Genomic DNA, 7331 nt, shown 5'->3' with positions numbered 1-7331 from the left:
TGCTGTTTACTCAGTTTTTATTGAAAATATATTTTTTCATGTATCCTTGTACACACACATGCACAAACTTATGATTCTATCTGAAGACTTACACATTACTCAGAAGCATGTATATATTCAGCAGGCATCTCAGGTACTGGCTCCAGTCACATACTGTCTCTTTTCATTAAAAGAGGAATTTTTTCAGCAGTAGGAGCATGGCAAGACCTGAAGGACGTCCAGCCTTTCCACACAGTAGCACACACAGCTTTACTGTTAGCACTGAAATGCTATTTATTAGATAAGTATTACATTGAAATAGCCAAAGAACATACAAGGCCATTGCAAGAATGAACTATTCCCCCCACCACCACTTATTTCTTTTTATGTTATCTCCTTAAAGAAGGACTTTCATACCATGGCAACCTTGGGGAAAATGAGACCACAAAAAAGGCATTCATGGTGGTGATTTTCTGGACCCTCCATTCTATTATTTTGGATATTTCCTTTTGAACATAGGCTTTCTTTCCCACAGCTGTGCTTGGCCTCCTGGTTTGCAGTGATGTTACGTCTGTGTTGGTGACTTCCCAAACTGCCGCTGGGAAAATTAGTGCCACAGAGCTAACATAAAGAATGAAATTCTAGCCTCAGTTGTTTCACTCTGGTTTAAGGATTCTTTGATGGTAAATGTAGTCTTGATGTAGGCATTCATTATTTTGTATTATTTGTGGGGACAGAGGAGAAAATATAGGCAAAAATAAAATCCATATACCAAATGTATGTCACCAGTATTGCATGCAGTTCCTTCCAATTTTGTCAACAAGTGCTTATCTGTGATCTACTGTTGGAAAGAGAGCAGACAAAACTCTAAGATCAACGAGGAGCAATGTTATTTTCAAAGAATTTACAATCAGTAGGAATACTAGGAAAAGTAACTACCAAACACACTTCTAGATGTGTACCAAAAGAAAAATAATAAACAGAAATTTAAGAAGAGCAGATTACTCTGAAGGGGAATGAGTGAAGTAGATTAAGGAAGCTTTAATGAAGAGAAATGATTGGATCTGGGTCCTAAAAAAATGGCTGAAAATGCAAAAGGTCAAAATTGGACCAAATAGAGAAAAAGGCGTGTGCAAACATCAGACACAAGAAAATGAGGAATAATAAATTCTGAGGTGCTCACTTCGCCAACACATATCTTGAAACTAGAACATTACAGAGAAGATTAGCATGGTCCTTGTGTAAAGTGGGCACACAAATTTGTGAAACATTCCATATTTTTAAGAAATTGTTTTTCAATCCTTGGTGGTATTTCTTGTTGTTGTTAATCTTGGTTCTATTAAATGGACAAGTACTCCAAAAAAGGAAGTTGTGGCATGCTATTGCACAGTGCAGTAGCATATTTAACAACATACTGTGTGTATCAGAAACCTAGAAGGAAGGATTTTTAATGTTTTCACCATGAAGAAATGACAAATGCTTGAGGAAATAGATGTGTTGAACTTGATTTAAACATACAATGTATGTGTTTAAACATATACAATGTATATGTGCACAAAACATCACATGGTAGGTACCCCATTAATATATGCAATTTTCATATGTTTTTTTAAATTAATTTAAATTTTAAAAAAGAAAGAAGGAAATGAAGTGCACGTTTGGAGAACAGTGTCCATATCCCATTGGGCACCATGTATAGGGTTGACCATGGCCATGGATGTATTCTGTATGATTCTTTCATTCATATACGGGGCTGTCCAGCTCCAACTACCAGTGTCCCAGTCCTGTAAGGATAGAGTTGACCTCACATATACTTAACATGACCCAAGAGAACCAAGACTAGAAAGAAATCAAGTTGGACCTAGTTCTAAAGAATTAGAAGGTAGATCACAAGACTGTCAAGATAAATTTAATAACTATTCCTAAATAGGAATGAGAAACTTCAGGCTCCTGATGTTCACTGCCATTAATTGTAAAACTGAGTGAGACTCTATACCTATATCTTAAAATTGAATGAAATTTGGAAAGAAATGAGAAAATTGATAAAATGTTTTGCATTTGGTAAAACTATTAGTCAACTGTTAGATCTCAATCTATGTGGAAATGGTATTGTTTCAAATTTGTCATATTTTTGCTAACATAACTACATTTATAGCATAGCCATTTATTCAAAGATTGTTCATATTCAAATAAGTAACCATTTCCTTGGGTATGTGTGTCTGTTCCTAAGGTATGCTTTCATAGCTGGAGATGGGAAGAAATTACCAGAGCAGACCTACATTTTATTTCAGAGTTGTGGAAAATCAGAGGGTTTTTTTTCTTAAGTTTCTTCTCTGGCTTACAGTTTTCAAAGTGAAATGCTATGATAGTATTTATGCCTATAATTTCCTAAAATGACCAAGCAAGATAGAACATGTAAGACAGAAAGATCAATTGCTGCTGAAAATGCAACCCCATCACAATTTATTTAAAAAGCCCGGGACTAATGAAAAAAAGAGTAAATCTATTTGTTTTTAAGGAAAAGCTTTCTTCAGGTCCACTTTAAGAGATGATTAATGGCAGTGATTTTCATGTGCGTTCCGCTGATCTTGCAGGACTGTCTCCATTGAATTCAAGTGGCAGTTGGGGCTGTGCAGCTTTATATCGTCTGGTATCCCATGTCCTGCCTCAAATGTAATTACAAGTTTGGAGAGCCTGAATATAAAGAACTCATTTAGAATGGCCGTTCAGGTTGTTTACTGTAGACCATCCATATGGTTATTCCGAACTATAAACGCATTCATTTACTAATAGGCCTTTTTTTAAAAAAAATGAATAAACCTCTTGAAACAAGGAGGTTTTACTTTAATGACTACCTGGATTTTAAATTTTGCCCTTAGACCAAAGTCCAGAACAGGGCTTTGATTCTGTGCCATTTCGGGGTGAATCATTCAGGGGGATGTGCATTCACATGGACGGACCTGGTTCTCTGCTACCACTAAACAGCTCTAGCAGCTGACAACCAAAAGAAGGAAGCATCTCCCTATCTGCTAAAGAAAATGATGGTTGTCAATCTAGGGTCACAGGTCATAGAGAAAAGCAGCTCGTGGCTCATTCTGTAGTTTTAAAGCAACAGTTATCCCAGGAGAATAGTAGTTCGCAAATTGTTTCCTCCTGTGTGCTCTGAGTTCAGTTTGTGTTTCCATTTGTATAGTCAACATTTGTCCCTTGCTTCTTTCCAACAGCTTCTTTTTAACAAAAACAAAAGTATGCTTTATATTTTCTATCCCCTTTTAGGATTTGAAAAACCTGTGACACAAATAAGTGTGAAAAGTGACATGTCACACAGTTGAGTGCTCCAGTTTCTTAGAGGCAATAATATTATCTAAACTAAACAACACTGGCATTTTCAAGAAATTGTATTCATTCCAAGCAAGATCTTTTTTTTGAAACATTAACAAGTTGATCTGTCCTTTTTCAGTCAGATTCATTTCTCTTCCCAAGAATAAAATAGATTATCACAGTTCTTAATTTCATCTTGTAGCTCCCAGATTGCTATTCCAGAATGTCAGGAAAAAAATATGAAAAATCATATATTTTCAAATACAATGTTTCCATATGAAATTGTGAAACAGCTATCTGAGTGGTAAATGTCTAGCAAAATTAGGTTTGATTACACAATCAACAGAATTTCCACCTTTCTAATATCCTACCATACATATGTTCATGTTGGATATGTAGTCCTCACCACAATGGGTAAAAAGTTTTCCAGTATTAATATCCCTGAACTACTATTACTGGGTTGTAGGATATGAAATGGGGTACACAAGAGTCTTCATGCATCTGTATCTACCCAGTGGGGAAATCAATTTTCAATTCTGACTCTAAGTAGAGAGAAGCTTTCCCTGGAAAAGGAAGTTTAATATTCCCTCCCCAGTACTTTAATATACAGAACACTGCTTCCATAAAGATAATATATAAACAAAAGGACACACAAATTCAGGGGAGCCCATTAAAGATGATAGGGTGAAGGCCTGCAGTAACATACAGCTAGTCATTAATAAGTAAAGCAGATAACTGACATCTACACACTAGATTGGAGAGAAACCTGACCACCTGTAAAAGTCATATGATTTAATAAAAATACATCTTTAAAAACCTGAACTTGGAGCAAGTGAATCAGGAAAGACAGAATAATTTGTGATTGTTTATGACAGATAACAAAATTTCACAGACCTTGCACAAATGGCTCCAGGGGGCCAGAACCGCTCCCTAACAAAAATTATTTAATAGAAAGGAACTAGAAATATCCTTCAAGAAGTTAACATTCTAGAAGGGGTCAGGGGAGAGAAAATAAACTTGAAGAAGAAAATAATGTCAGGAACTAGTAGAGATAGGAAGAACACAGAAGAGATTCAAGTGTTAGAGGTTGACTGTGGCGGGTGGAGGTGTTAATCAGTTTTTCATCACTATCACTAAATACCTGAGACAGTCAACTCATAAAGAGAAAGTTTATTGTGGCTCACAGTTTTGATGGTTCCAGTCCATGTTTAGTTCACCACATTGTTCTGGGCCTGTGGAGAGATAGAACATAATGGTGGGGGCACATGATGGAGTGAAGCCACTCACTTCATGGGCAGGAAGCAAAAGAGAAAAGAGGAAGGGACCAAGGTCTCATAATCCCCCTTGGGGGAACTTTGTCAACAATCTAAAGACTTTTCACGACTCCCCATCTCTTAAAGGTTTCAGCACCTCCCAACAGAGGTGAGGACCAAGTGTTTAAGTAATGGATCTCTGGAAAACATTCAAGATCTAAACTATAGCAAGGTGGGAGTACTAGTTTTAATTAAGAATGGTGGAGATGACCTCAATGGGAAGGGGATATTCAAATTGAACCCAGGATCAGATAATCCCAGCCAGAAACTAGAATCAAAGTTCCTGGGACCGAAAAGGCCTTTGTTTTGCTTTGTTAGGGATACTCTAACAAACACCACAAACTGAGTGATTTAAACAACAAAAGATTATTTTCTCATGGTGCTGGAAGTCCAAGATCAAGGTGTCAGCAGGGTTGGTTTCTTTCAAAGCTTCTCTCCTTAGCTTGGAGATGGTCATCTTCTCAGCTTCTCACATCTCTCTGTACATCTCTGTGTCCAAATTTCCTCTTCTCTGGAACACCAGTCATACTGGGTTTATGACCCACCATAATGGTCTCATTTTACCTTAGTTATCCCTTTAGAGTCCCTACCTCCAAGCACAGTCATACAGTGAGGTACTGGGGTTTAAGACTTCAGCATGTGAAGGTGGGGCAGGCACTGTTCAGCCCTATCAGGCTGGGAGTGCTCAAGGGGTGGAAGGGCACTAGAGAGGCTTTGGTGTGGTGAGCAAAGAAGAGTAGAACTGGATTAGAGGGAGAGTTAAGGACTCTGAATCTTGTTCCACATGCACTATTCCAAGCCTGCCTTAGTTACTATCCTTGTCACTGGGACACAATCCGCAACACCCGAAACCTAAGGAGGGGAGGTTTATTTGGGTTCAGTTTTAGTAGTTTCAGTCCATGTTTGGCAGATTAAAAACTCAGAAAACAGCATGGTAGAAAGGCCCAGGCAGAGGAATGCTACTCACATCATGACATCAGGAAGCAGAGTCAGAGGAGCTAGGGAGGGAGATGAATTCTTTCATGTCAGGCTCCACTGACCAGCATCTTCCAACCAGACCTCCTAAGAGCAAGTTTGCTTCAGCATTCCCAGGGCCCAGCTGCCTTCCAAAAGCCTGCCTCTGAGCACCTAAGGCCCTTGGAGGACATCTAGATCCAAACTGTAATAAAGACTTAGCACAACCCTAAGCTGAGCTCCTTCTACAACATCACAGCTTTATTCGCTGTATTTTATTCTCAGTAATTTTTGAATGACATATATATTTCATCAGTTCAGTAGACAGCTTTATACACTCTTTCTGTGTTATTTTTAAATCATTCTCATGAAGATTTAATTAGAAGATGTATGGAGGCAGTTGGTTCCGTGCTCAAACATGATAACATCACAAATGGAGCCTGTTCCTAACCATCATCATCATCATCATGGTGGGAAGTGAGCCTTGGTCCCAGTCAGGAGCAGCATTCCCCTCACCTACCTCAAGAGAGGCTGGTCTCCAAAGAGCCTCCTCTGACACTTCCTCAACTTACTGCAGAGGGAGCTCAGAACCTCAGGAACTGAAATGCTCACCGACTTTGGAATGTTGCCAGGCAACAATCTTGCTCTGTCACTGGGATCTGCCCACCTGGGACTGTGGTGGCCTGGGCTGGCGGAGAACTCACTCCCTCTGAGGGACAGGACATCTCCTCCTCTCACACCTGCCTGCTGCCTGGCCCCGCTGCACAGCCCCTTACCACTCTCTCTATGAGCCTGCTCTCTGAGGCAGCCCTTCCTGTCCAGTGCAGCTTTACCATGCCTGAGTATGATGTCCACATAATATGAGGAAGAAAAAAGTAGAAAGGGCAGGGGAAAGCATTATTTTCTTCCCAAATGACTGGACTTGGAAGTCCTCGGAAAACTCTAGAAGGGCCTTGGCCAGTATGAACAACCACACTGTGCTCCACCATGAGCAGCTAAGAACTGAAGTCTGTTCAGTTGGAGCCAGAGAATGAAGTGAGTCAATCATTTGGAACCTTGGGAAAAGTAATGATGAGAGTCAAGATCCTCCCCAGGTTACCTGGGAGATTTACACCAAGAAGCCTATGGCTCCCTTCTCTTAGCTCCTCTCCTTCCTCAGCTGTCACACCCCTCCCAGCCTCCTCCTCCCTTGAATCCAGACCACAGGCCACCCACCACTTACGGATGAAACACTGAGTTTCCAGTCACTATTTCCAAACATATGAGGAGTTAGAAGAGACAATATTAAGGACAAGGGGGGAAATAGGAAATAAAAGCAGCAGATGAGGAGACAGAGGAAAGAAGGTATCTCTGGCATAAACTTCAGAGCTCTGAACACATTTTCCTAAACATTGTTTTTTGTGGCGTTAAGTCAAATAGTCTCCTTATTGCTCTTACACAGAACTACCTGAAAGAACAAAGTTCCTACACAGGCTCCGTAGCTGGCCTGGACCATGACTCTATGCCTGAGATTGCTTTTCCTGGAAAATTTATTGTGAGCTCTGAGGGGATTTAATACATGTTTACAAAATGTTTTCTTGTCCTGACCACATGTGGTAGGCAGAAGAATATTCCCTACCCCAAGATACTCATGTCCCTGGAATCTACATTTAAGTTACCTAGTGTGCCACAAAGGACTTTGTAGATCTCATTAAGGTTAAGGGCCTGGAGATTTTTACATTATCCTGGATTGTTTAGGTAAATTTAATCTAACTGTGAGAATCC

General features: G+C 39.7%; 1 non-coding gene across 1 annotated transcript; it reads left to right on the top strand.

Moving 5' to 3' along the window:
- Window positions 1–1154: 1154 nt before the first annotated feature.
- On the top strand, window positions 1155–1261 carry LOC147821492 (U6 spliceosomal RNA). Its single transcript, XR_015446998.1, has one exon. It is a non-coding gene; the product is annotated as a U6 spliceosomal RNA (small nuclear RNA).
- The last annotated feature ends 6070 nt before the right edge of the window (window positions 1262–7331 follow it).

The sequence above is a fragment of the Heterocephalus glaber genome, unplaced genomic scaffold (assembly GCF_053883595.1).
Source record: "Heterocephalus glaber isolate CG9 unplaced genomic scaffold, H.glaber_assembly_v1.0 deba00001733, whole genome shotgun sequence".
NCBI lineage: Eukaryota > Metazoa > Chordata > Mammalia > Rodentia > Bathyergidae > Heterocephalus > Heterocephalus glaber.
Note: the sequence above shows the minus strand (reverse complement) of the source record. Positions and strands in the feature narration are given on the sequence as shown.